The sequence below is a fragment of the Bos javanicus genome, chromosome 23 (assembly GCF_032452875.1).
Source record: "Bos javanicus breed banteng chromosome 23, ARS-OSU_banteng_1.0, whole genome shotgun sequence".
Classification (NCBI taxonomy): Eukaryota; Metazoa; Chordata; class Mammalia; order Artiodactyla; family Bovidae; genus Bos; species Bos javanicus.
In genome coordinates, this window is record NC_083890.1 from 30,815,370 (window position 1) to 30,827,806 (window position 12,437).

At 40.5% G+C, this 12,437-nt stretch overlaps 1 non-coding gene across 1 annotated transcript; it reads right to left on the minus strand.

The window, feature by feature from the left end:
* Positions 1-5,277: 5,277 nt before the first annotated feature.
* On the minus strand, positions 5,278-5,359 carry TRNAS-GCU (transfer RNA serine (anticodon GCU)). The gene has a single exon. It is a non-coding gene; the product is annotated as a tRNA-Ser (tRNA).
* Between the last annotated feature and the right edge of the window lie 7,078 nt (positions 5,360-12,437).

Consider the following 12,437-nt stretch of genomic DNA (forward strand, 5'->3'; position numbering starts at 1 on the left):
TTGCCATAGAAAAAATTTTACTCCTCTAATGTGCTGCTGGATTCTGTTTACTCTGATTTTATTTAGGATTCAGCATAAATAAAAATATGTGGTTTTCTTTTTTAATTAATTGATTTTTGGTTGCATGGGTCTTGTCTCTACTCAATAGTTGTGGTCCACGGGGCCTTTGCTCTTTGGCATGTGGAATCTTCCCAAGACTGTGTCCCCACATTGGCAGGCGGATTCTTATCCACTGCACCACCAGGGGAGAACTAGGTGGGTGTTCTTATTGGTAATCAGTTTTAGTTTAAAGATCATTATTTGTTCCCCATCCCCATCCAAGATCGAATATTCTCTTCTTTTATATTCTAACAGTTTTAAATGCATTAGAATTATCTGTTCTGTAATAGTTTATTAAAATTCATCTGTGAAACTTATGTCTGATATTTTTTCAGGGTAGTTTGTTGACAGCTTTATGTCTTCAATTGTAACTGGTCTGTTCGGATTTTTTATTTCTTCTAGGGTCATTTCCGTATGTTATATTTTCCAGAAATACACATATCCAGGTTCTTAAAATTACTCTGCATAGCGTTGATTAGGGTAGTATCTTTTAGTTTTACCTGAACTTGAAATTATGAACATTCTTTCCACACTGGACTGTGCCCTGCGACCAAGAGAGTTGCAGAAACTCTCCCCAAAGAGAAAGCGAACCTCTGGACTGAATGAAACTGGAGTGGACGGGGCAACGCATCTCCTCTAGACTCACACCGTTTCAATGCCCGCGCCGTTCCATCCAGGTTATTTGAAGATCCGCGGGAGCTGGAGATGCAAGAGAATGAAGAACCCAAAGAACTGGAGCAAATAAGGGGGACTGAGAGAGCAGACGGCGCAGGTCAGGGGATTCCTCCAAGGCAGTGGGAGAGCAGGAGCCGCAGCCAAGGCTGCCAGTCCTTTTCACTTAAACATCACAAACACCACCTGATAACTGTCCTACTGTGTAACAGCGTTCTGGTCTTTGAATCTGACGATGGGAGTTCATATCCTCCGTATCATATCTCGAAGCGACCTTTGGGTCCAGTTTAGCTTTGGCTCTCGGGTAAGTGACTAGGACGAGCTCGTTTCTTCGCCCCTCCCCCGCCAGCCCACCCCGCTTTTTATTTTTTTCCCCCTTTTTGAGTAACACCCCGTTCCGACATAACAATACGCTTAGTTTCAACGAGAGAGTTATATTTCAAAGCGAAGGAGTTCTCAAGTCATCATTTAATGCCTCTTTCTGTGATTCCCAAGTGGCCCGAGCCCTGGAGAAGTCAGAAACGAGCATTTTCTCTTGGAAGTTTACAAATTCCTGGGGAGCCGGTGAAAAGGAAGGGTGAGTGAGATTTCCTGAGATGAAGACGCTCTCTGGCCTCAGAATCGTCAAGAACCCTCCTCGCCGCCCGCCGTGCCCTGAAGGCTGCTCACAGATGTGCAACCACTATCTAGGTTTTCCACACCTGTATACAAAAAAATTGCTCATTATCTGAAAGTCACATATAGCTGGGCGTTGTATTTCATCTGGCACCCTATCGCCTACCTCCAGCGGGGGGCGCTTTCTTCTCCGCGGGGCATGTGCGGGAAGCGACCTCCCTGTTCGCTGGGATAATTCTCGAGAGGCGGCCTTCGGTTCTGCTTTCCTTACCGACCCCCACCCCAACCCTAGCCTGGAAAGACCTCAAAGCAGCAGCAGGCAGAGAAGGCGGGAGCGCAAGTTCGTCCCCCTCTGCAGGCCGTTCTCCCGCGCCTCCTCTCTTAGGTGCTTTGGACTGGGGTTAAAAGGAGGAAATCTCGGCCTGCTTCCTCTCCGAAGTCTCCTGAAAGTCCACAGTCAAAGCAACCTCCCCTGAAAGAGTAAAAGCCTGTCTAGATGGAAAGGAAGAAAACCTACTCCGATTGAAAAAGAACAACGACAAAAAAAGGAGGAGGGTGGGGATGGCTGCTGTTATCAGGCTGGGAGGAAAGATACAGGTAATGCCAGCTACAAAGTAAACAAGAATCAGTGTTTTCTCCAAGATCAAGCAGCAACTGTGAAAAGCCACCACGGTCCGCTCTTTGAGTGATTACTGCCTTCTTACGATGTCCCAGACCCACTCGGCTACGTCCCATTTATTACTGGAATACCTAAAACCACCCTCTTTTCAAGACTATACCTAATCCCCAGATAATCTGCGCTTCTTCTAATCCCTCCTCAGAAATAGCTATCAACCCAGACCCCCTTCTCGCTCCCTTTAGAGCCTCTTTAGAGTCATCCGGGAGTTGGTGATGGACAGGGAGGACTGGCGTGCTGCGATTCATGGGGTCGCAAAGAGTCGGACACGACTGAGCGACTGAACTGAACGGAACTGAACTGAAAGTAACTAGGTTCTTAATAAAGGAGGTTTTCTCTCACTTCTCTTGTTGAGCGGTGTTTCCCGGAGTATCCTGTCGCTGTATTAATTCATTACACTGATTTTGTCAGGTTTGTTCCTGGTGGTCTTTGGCCGGTGTCTTTAACACCACCTTAGCTTGCTCTGTGAGTCCTAGCTGTGTGGGTAGAGGAGGGGTTAGAACAATTAATCCTGGCAGAGCAGGGAAAAAATCAGGATAGACACTCATGTTGATGCTGGAATGACAGGAGAAATGTGGGTCTTGAGGAAAAAAGATTTTACCAAGATGGACAGCAACTAGGATAACCATGTTTTAAAACAAAACAAAACAGAATAAAACTAGAGTTTCAAACTTCAGCATTTATCAGGATTACCCCAGAATTTGTTCAAGCACAAATTGTTGGGCCCCAGTCCTGGAGTTTGTATTTCTAACAAGTTTGCAGGTGACGATGATGCTGGTGTTGCTTGGGAGAAATACACTTTTGAGAACTGTTGAACTAGAGTAATCTCTTGGATTGCATAGGAGTTAATCCAGTGATCCAACATGAGACCTCTGATTCAGACATTTAACATTTTCATTCTAATAAAACAATCGAATGAATTCCACCCTAAAACCACAGAAGGCTCAATTTCACCAGTCCCTAAAATCCATTAAATCATTAATCAGTCCAATTTATAAACTGCCACTGGATATCCAGAAAATCTGTAATAAACAAAAGCCACCAAGCTTATGAGAAATCAGGACTCCTATTTCCTTCTCACTGCGGGTGCTTGTGCTTCCATTTAGATGATCTGTGACAATGCTAGTTGAAATAAAAATTCCCCTTATAGGGCTGCAGGAGCAGATGTGGTCTGGTCTCCTTTCTACTTATTTGGTTGGGGGGCTTCCCAGGTGGGGCTAGTGGTAAAGAACCTGCTTCCCAATGCAGGAAATGTAAGAGACACGTTCTCCATCCCCATGTTGGCAAGATCCCCAGGAGGAGGGCATGGCAACCCACTCCAGTATTCTTGCCTTGAGAATCCCATGGATACAGGAGCGTGACAGGCTACAGTGCATAGGGTCACACAGAGTCAGACATAACTGAAGTGACTTAGCAGGCACTGCTGCTGCTACTAAGTCGCTTCAGTCGTGTCCGACTCTGTGCGATCCCATAGATGGCACACGTGCATAAATTAATATAATCCCTATGGAGGAAATTGGAAAATATCTTACAAATGACTACACCCTAGAACACAGCTTATCTCCTAGACATTTATATTACAGCTATAGACACATATGCAAAATGGTGTATAAATTTAGATGCAGATATATTTACCTTTTAAAATAAGTAGCATTATATACATTGTCTTGCACTATGCTCTTTTTCATTGAACATTATATTTTGGATACATGCACTCATATGGTCAAAGCAGCACTATTCACAATAGCCAAGACATGGAAACAACCTAAATGTCCATCAACAGATGAATTGCTAAAGAAGATGTGGTACTTATATACTATGGAATACTACTCAGCCATAAAAAGAATAAAATAATGCCATTGGACCAACGTAGCTGGAACTAGAGATTATCATAAGTGAAGTAAGTCAGAAAGAGAAAGACAAATGTTATATGACATCACTTACATGTGGACTCTAAAATATGATACAAATGAATTCATTTACAAAATAGAAATGGACTCAAAGACATAGAGAACAGACTTGTGGTTGCTGGGGATTGGGGAGGGAAGGATTGGGAGTTTGGGGTTAGCAGAGGCAAACTATTATATATAGAAGGGTTAAAAACAAGGTCCTACTGTACAGTACAGGGAACTATATTGTGATACACCATAATGGAAAAGAATATATGAATAAAAAGAATATAGATATGTAACTGTATCACTTTGCTGTATAGTAGAAATTAATACAACATTGTAAATTAACTATACTTCAATTAAAATGTATCTTGGAGAGCTTAGTACTATATATGCATACTGTGTTTCTGGAATGACACATTGGGGCCAATAATGTCCTACTGGTGGGAAGGGTAATTGGTGACAAAATTTGCTATATAGATTTTTATAGTTTTTGAATCATATGAACATAATACTTACTCCAAAATGGCAATAAATAAAATAAGTAATAAAATGAAAAAGTACATTATATTTTTTCCTCCCAAAGTCTGTCAAGATGGAAGTCACAAGTAGAAACTGCATGTTACTTTGGGGGGGAGTGCATCACAGGGCATGCGGGGATCTTAGTGCTTTGAGCAGGGATCAAACCTGTGCCCTCTGCAGTGGAAGTGAAGAGTCTTAACTGCTGGGCCAACAGGGAAGTCCCAGATTTTTATGACCTTTTCTCAGGGAGAAATAGTTAGCTTTAACTGAGAATATTGTAGTGTGTACTTTTTAGTTTTGTCATATCTCTAAGAGATACATATTCTTCTTCCTTGTCAATGATAGGAATCCTTAGAAATGGTTGCTTTTAAAGTTAAAAGATAGTAGACAAAAATTCTCTAAAGATAAACCTGATAATGCCTTAAATAACCCATAATTTTGTGTACACTTCTCTATAAACAACTTTATACGCTCCTCTAAATTTATTAGGCAATGTTTTTCTATGGTCTTCAATTAATTCTTCAGTGATTTCCTCAGTGGAAAATCTCTGCTAAGCAAAACTTGGAATGAAAATTTCACGGGAGAATGGGAGAATGAAACACTAATCAAACGTATCATTTAACAAAGTTCACAGCTATGACAAAATGCTACCAAGGAAGTCGGGAACGGGGCGGGGCGGGGGTGGGGGTGGTGGGGTAGGTGGAATAGAAGGAATTAATTTACTTCACTCAACTGAATGAGTAACTCAGTTACGAATTACCTCGCCAAAACAAGTAACCACCCCTCACAAACTCAGCCAGTCGACGAGGATGGGATTCGAACCCACGCGTGCAGAGCACAATGGATTAGCAGTCCATCGCCTTAACCACTCGGCCACCTCGTCGCATGTTCAGTCTTCCTTTTTCAACATCTTCTGGCAGGCGTTTTATAGTAATGCATCTAATCGTTCTTTTCCCGGCTTAATCGTCACAACCACAGTGTGAGTTAGGTGTCTTAAAGTAAATTTCACAACGGACAGTAATTGACAGCGCTTGGAGTGGTGAAGTTACTTGGCAAATACCTGATAACAGGTAAAACCAAGCATAATACACGTTGTTGGACACAGGCCAACACTGTCTTGTCAACTCAGCTCTGCGTCCCCGGGGAAACACTCAACCGACTTTCACAAGGTCCCTCGACCGCTGCATTTCGCATTGAAGGGACAGATTTCCCCACCTCTTGATCAGATCTCCCAGGATTCCCGTTTTCTACGTGGTACCAGAATCCCGATTCCTTTCTATTTACTTTTGTGATATGCTCGCCACCCAGGAGATGCCCTCATTTGTCTTTTGTTTTACTCTCTTGGCATTGATCAGTCTGAAAAATCAGCAACGCAGGAGAACGTGTTTTGGAAAAAAAAAAAAAGTAGAAAAGAGCGAGAGTCCTAATGGGAAGTCGTTTGCACCGTAGCACAAGATTGGTTTAGCCTGACTCCTATCAACCAACGGTGGGGTGGGCAAATAATCCCTGATGCGGGAGTCAAGGTGCAGGTCCCGGTTGTGGCTCTTTCCTAAACCCCACAGTGCGGGCCGGATTGAGTAGCCCCTAAAGTCCCTTCTGGTTCTGACAACCTCTGAGATAAAATGACAATCAAGAAACCTTTTCCACTCATAGGAGTTCGTGTACTTTTAAAGGTGGCTTAACGGTAAAGAATCCGCCCGCAATGCGGGAGATGAAGGTTCGATTCCTGAGTCAAGAAGATGCCCTGGAGAACGAAACGGCAAACCCACACTTGCCTGAGAAATCCCACCGATAGAGGAGCGTGGCAGGCTACAAGCCTTGGGGTCTCAAAAGTCAGACACTAGACAACGAAAAACAAAATGTAGTGCAGAAGTTTGAAGGCTGAAATGTTCTTTTCTACCAAAAATGTTGGTCCCTTTTTCCTATTAAATTTCTTAGCTCAGCCCTTAGCTTTGTTGGGAGGAACTCCTTTCTCAACTGATTCACCGAATTTCCAAATGCCATTGATGGGCACAAAACCCTTAGAGGTACTTCATCTAAAATTCCAAATAAAACCATCTTATTTATTCCTTTGAGTGGAGCGAGTAAATTGTTACCCTTTGCGTCATCGGCTACCACTCACACCTACCTTTCAGAGACTCAAAGGCAACCTTATTTCACACCAGTGACTTCAGAACTATTCCTAGTGGAAGCTCAGGGGTGAGGGTGGATTTCTGCTGTTAACTAAGAGTTTCACTGAAGTTTAACTTAAACCACTCTCCCTGCAGCAAGAGGTCAAGGAATGTATTTGTTTTGGTCTTATTACACCAATGTCAGTGTAAGTAAACAATAACTATTGTTAACAAATTTAATAACAAATATAAGCATTAGAATTAAGGTAACTAGAAAGCATATTTTTAATTAATTAAAACTTTTGGGTTGATAATCTTAATTTTTTTAAACCATAAAATTATGGTATTAAATTAGTGAAACATCAAATTAGTTAACATTAAATTAGTTAACATCAGTGAAATGCTTAGAAACTTGTTTTACAAATAGTTATTGCTGTGTAAATCATTTGATATTATGGTAGTTGTAATACTAGCAAAATAAATAATAAACTAATAATTACATTAAATTGTATTCAAGTAGAAAATAAAACCCAGTGGGGGGAAAACCCCCCAAAATATTCATGATGGAATTCCTTGGCAGTCTAGTGGAGAAAACAAAATGATCATTGTAAGAAAATTAACACACTGATGAAAATAAAGTGAGATGAAGCAAAAAAAAAAAAAAATCTGAAGAAACCATCTTCCCCCTACTAGACATGTCCATAAATAAATGAGCAGGACATATATTTTAAAATTCTGTCTCCTTTATGTATTGAAGTCTTGATGGGTAAAATGATATTATGCCTTGATTTTCTTTAAAATACAGGAGGAAAAAGGTTGGGAAATACATATATGTATATACACATACATATATATTTAGAGAGAGAGATTGGCAAAAATACTAATTTTTACAGTTGGGTGATGAACACATTAGACTACGTTATATTTTCTTTGTGTTTTTAAATGTCCATTATAAAAGTTATAATATATTTAACCTCACTTTATTGAATAAGCAAGGAAGAATTAATGCAACGGTCAGGGAGTCAGAGTCAGTCAGTTCAGTCGCTCAGTCGTGTCTGACTCTGCGACCCCATGGACTGCAGCACACCAGGCTTCCCTGTCCATAACCAACTCCTGGAGCTTGCTCAAACTCATGTCCATCAAGTTGGTGATGCCATTCAACCATGCCATCAGGGATGACCATGCCATCCAACGGTCAGGGAGCGTATAAGTAAATAAGCAAAGACACATATAACTGTGTTGACAAGAAAAGATGAAGTAGGGGTTAATCCCCTATTTGTAGGAAATTCCTTATCCATAATTTAAAGGCATGTAGGTAAAAGTGCGAAATTGAAAAACATCTGCGGTCCACAGGCTGACAGCTCCGTGAGAAGTACTCACCCGCCCGCATTCCCCAAACTTTTCCATCCAACGACAGTGTAGACTCCTCGCCAGCAAAAACCCCTACCCCTTCCCTGCCCCACCCTCCAACCCACGCTCTAAGCTTCAGCTTTTACTTATTCCCTGGAAGTGCAGACCGTCGGTCGTGGAGCACAAGTTGGTGGCATTAAACCTGTCATGCTTCTTATTGGGGGAGGTGGGGACCTCTCTCTAGGTTTAAAAAATTTTGGTTTCCACCTTCTATATAGCTGGGTAATGATAATAATGGCAAACTCCTACACAGCTCCTACTCTGCGGAGCACTAGCCTAAGTGCTTTACACACATTATTAAATAAGAGAATTCCTAGCAGATGCAAAGTTATAAATAGAATGTATAAACAACAGTCTTACTGTACAGCACAGGGAACTATATTCAATATCCTGTGATAGGGCATAAAAGAAAAGAATATATGTGTGTGTAACTGCATTACTTTGCAGTACAGCAGAAATTAATGCAACGTGGTAAATCAATCATGAAAGTTACTCAGTCATCTTCGACTCCTTGTGACCCCATAGACTATACAGTTCATGGAATTCTCCAGGCCAGAATACTGGAGTGGGTAGCCTTTCCCTTCTCCAGGAGATCTTCCCAACCCAGGGATCAAACCCAGGTCTCCTGCATTGCAGGCAGAGTCTTTGCCAGCTGAGCCACTATCAACCTTACTTCAGTAAAATAAATTTAAAAAAAATTAAGGCAATCCCAGTACCGCCCTTTCAAGATGGGTGCCTGCCCAGGGTCCCACGCAGAGTTGCCCGGCCGAGGTTTAAACGGAGCACTCTTGTCTCCACAGCCCAATGCTGTTACCTCTCATGCAGTATTTCAAACGAGAAGGTTGCAAATTATTTCCCCTTAAAATCCAGTGGAGACGTGATCAAGTTTCATTGACTGGTTTGTTTTAGGCTTGACAAGCAAGGGAGAAGGTGAAACCAGTGGTGTCAAAAGTCTTCAAAAGAAACAGAACGCTGGAAAAACCAGAAGCCATTCTTAGGACCTAAATTGCCAAATACCAAACCAAAAGCCGGGAAACAAAATCTGCTCAGTGCGCAGGTGAAGTCTTCCCTTGATTTTCCTGGAGGCTTTTGAAGGATGTTGCTCTGGACTTCGGTTCTCTAGATGGGGAAAGCCGTGATTACAACTAGCTCTATGACGTGCTTCTCTTGGCTCTTCTATCCCTGCTCACAATCCCCACGTCCATTCAAATCAGCTGCCCAGAGTTGAACCTTTCCCATCTGAAAGAGAATCTTAGCTAATATTTCAAAACTGCCCTCTCTGCATCCTGGAGGAATCAGGGGACCAGGAACTGTTCACTTTCTCCAAGAACTGTGTCCCCAGGCGCACAGAGAAGAAAAGGCAAGGCGGTGTGAATTGTACGAAATTTAGGCTGTGGTAACACGGTTGCAACCTTTTCCGCTCCCACTGGGATGCACGCTTGAGTTTCTGAGTCTATAGAAATTCCAGGAAAGCAGCCTCTCTTTGGCTGTATACCCTCCCTTTCTGTCAGTAGGTAAACAAGCCACATAAACAAGGTGTTCGACAATACTGGGATGACAAACTCAAGGTTGGGGTATTAGGGTGGATAATGACAGGAAGAGGTTCCAACATTTTCCCATGTTAAGATCTGGATCCTAGCAGGGTCATAATTTTCACCCATCCAAGTAGCTTTCAGCCATTCCCAAGGCCACAGACCTTTCTTTCAGATTGCCCCCCTCCTGTTTCCAGACCAGATATTGGGAAAACCTGGTGGGGAGTGTGGCTGACTTTTCCTCTTACCAGGGAATCCTAAGAAGCTGGATGCAGAAAGAGTTTCATGGAAACTGGTCTAGTGCTGGAACACTGCCTGGGTATTGCTTGGACCTTGAGATTAAGTCCCCTATCCCTCTGCCAAGGGAGACCTTTGTGGTTGAAGGAATTGCTTTCCTAGAGTCTCTAATGAATCAATGCTCTGATGAATCAATCTTTAAAAAAAAGATTATTTAATAATTGAAGTACAGTTGATGTATAATGTTGCTACAGGTGTATGATACAGCAATTTAAAAGTTTTAAAGGTTTTAAAGGTTTTAAAAGTTTTAAATTCCATTTATAGTTACTATAAGATATTGATACAATATCTTATAGTAATATATATCCTTGTAACTTATTTTATACACAATACTTATAATATAAGTACATAAGTATCTTATTTGATAAGTAACTTATTTTTATAAGTAACTTATTTATAAGTAAGTTATAAAATAAGTAAATTATTTTATACACAATACTTATAAAATCAGTACAATATATCCTTGTAACTTATTTTATACACAATAGTTTGTACCTCTTAATCCTCTATCCCTACATTACCCTTCCCTGCTTCCCTCTCCCCACTGGTAACAGCTAGTTTGTTCTTTATTTCTGTGTTCCTTTTATTATATTCATTACTTTTTTAGATTTCACATGTAAGTAATATCATAGTCTTTCTCTGATTTCACTTAGCTTAATATCCTTCAGGTCCATGTTGCTGCAAGCACATATCTGTTGATGCTCAGGTTGCTTTCATATCTGAGCAACTGTAAATATGAACATTGGGGTGCATGTTATGTTTTTGACTTAGTGTTTTAACTTTTTTCAGGTATATATGCAGGAGTGGAATTGCTGGGTCATATGGTAGTCTTGCTTTCTCAGAGTCTGATGAATCAATACAGTACTTGTTTTTTTCCCTACATTTACTTTTAAAACAAATTACAAACATTCCTGAAATTTATCATCACTTTAAAGAGAATATAAGCTAGCCTTCCAAGGGTTAAAAAACAGAATCCCCCTCAAATCCTTTTTTCCATTTTCTGGAAGTGACTAGTTATCCTTATTGAGGGTCTTCAGAATCCCTTACAAGATTTTACTGTCCATGGGTCAGGCTGTGCCTATCAAGGGTTTGTGTTGGTTGATAACCCAGTGCTGAAGGCTGGGAACCAATATTTTCACTGAGGTAAGATCTTTTGAGAAGCTACTTTAGATTTTGACACGGTACTATACAATTCAAAGCAATCTGGAGATTCAGTGCAATCCCTACCAAAATTCCAATGATATTTAAAACAGATATAGAACAAACAATCCTAGAATTCATATGGAACCAAAATAGACCCCAAATAGCCAAAGTGATGTTGAAAAAGAAGAATGAAGCTGGAAGCATCACACTTTCTGATTTTAAACTATATTACAAAACCATAATAATCAAAACAGTATGTTATTTGCATATAACAGACATACAGATCAATGGAACAGAGTCCAAAAATAAACCCATACATATATGGTCAATTTATTTACAACAAAGGAACCAAGAGTATACATTGGGGAAAGGACAGTCCCTTCAATGAACAGTGTTAAGGAAACTGGAACATAAGCAAAAGAATGAAACTGGGCCACTCTCTTACACCATACACAAAAATTGTCAAAATGGATTAAAGAGTTGAACATTAAGACCGGAAACGTAAAACTTCTAGAAGAAAACATGAGGGGTAATCTACTTGATATTGGTCTTGGTGATGAAAAATGCCAAAAAAAAAAAAAAAGACCACATTACATTAAAAAAGCTTTTGCTCAGCAAAGGCCTGGCGTGCTGGAATTCATGGGGTCACTAAGAATCGGACACGACTAAGCAACTGAACTGAACTGAGAACTCAGCAAAGAAAACCATCAACAAAATGAAAAGGCAACCAACCTACATAATGGGAGAAAATACTTGCAAAACCACATGGCTGATGGGGGAGTTAGTATTGAAAAGTATAAAGAACTTATACAACTCAAAAGAAAAAAAAAACAATTAAAAAAATGGGCAGAGGATCTGAATAGACATTTTTGCAAAGAAGACATACAGATGGCTGACAGATAACATGAAAAGGTGCTCTGTATCACCAATCATTAGGAAAATGCAAATTGAAACCACAATGATACCACCTCAAATCTGTTTGAGTGGCAATTACCAAGAGACAAGAAATAAATGTTGGTGAGGATGTGGTGAAAAGAGAGTGCTTGTACACTGCTGGTGGGAATGTAAATAGGTACTGTCACTATGGGAAACAGTATGGAGATTCATCAACATGATCCAGCAATTCTATTCCTTGGTATTTACCCAAATGAACAAAAACACCAACTCAAAAAGATACCTGTACCCCCCTGTTCACTACAACATTACTTACAATAACCAACAGATGAAAGCAACCTAAGTGCCCATCGACAGATAAATGGATAAAGAAAATGTGGGTGTGTATACAGTTCAGCCAAGAAAAAGGAAATCTTTTTTTTTTTTTTAAGGAGTTACAATAAAAATCTTTATTTAAGTTTGGTCAGTACAGGTAAGATATACTGTAGTCACAGAGCAATATGCATTAACAGGATACAACAATTCATAAAAACTGAGTAACTATGCACACAAATTTCTTAAACATTCAATCACC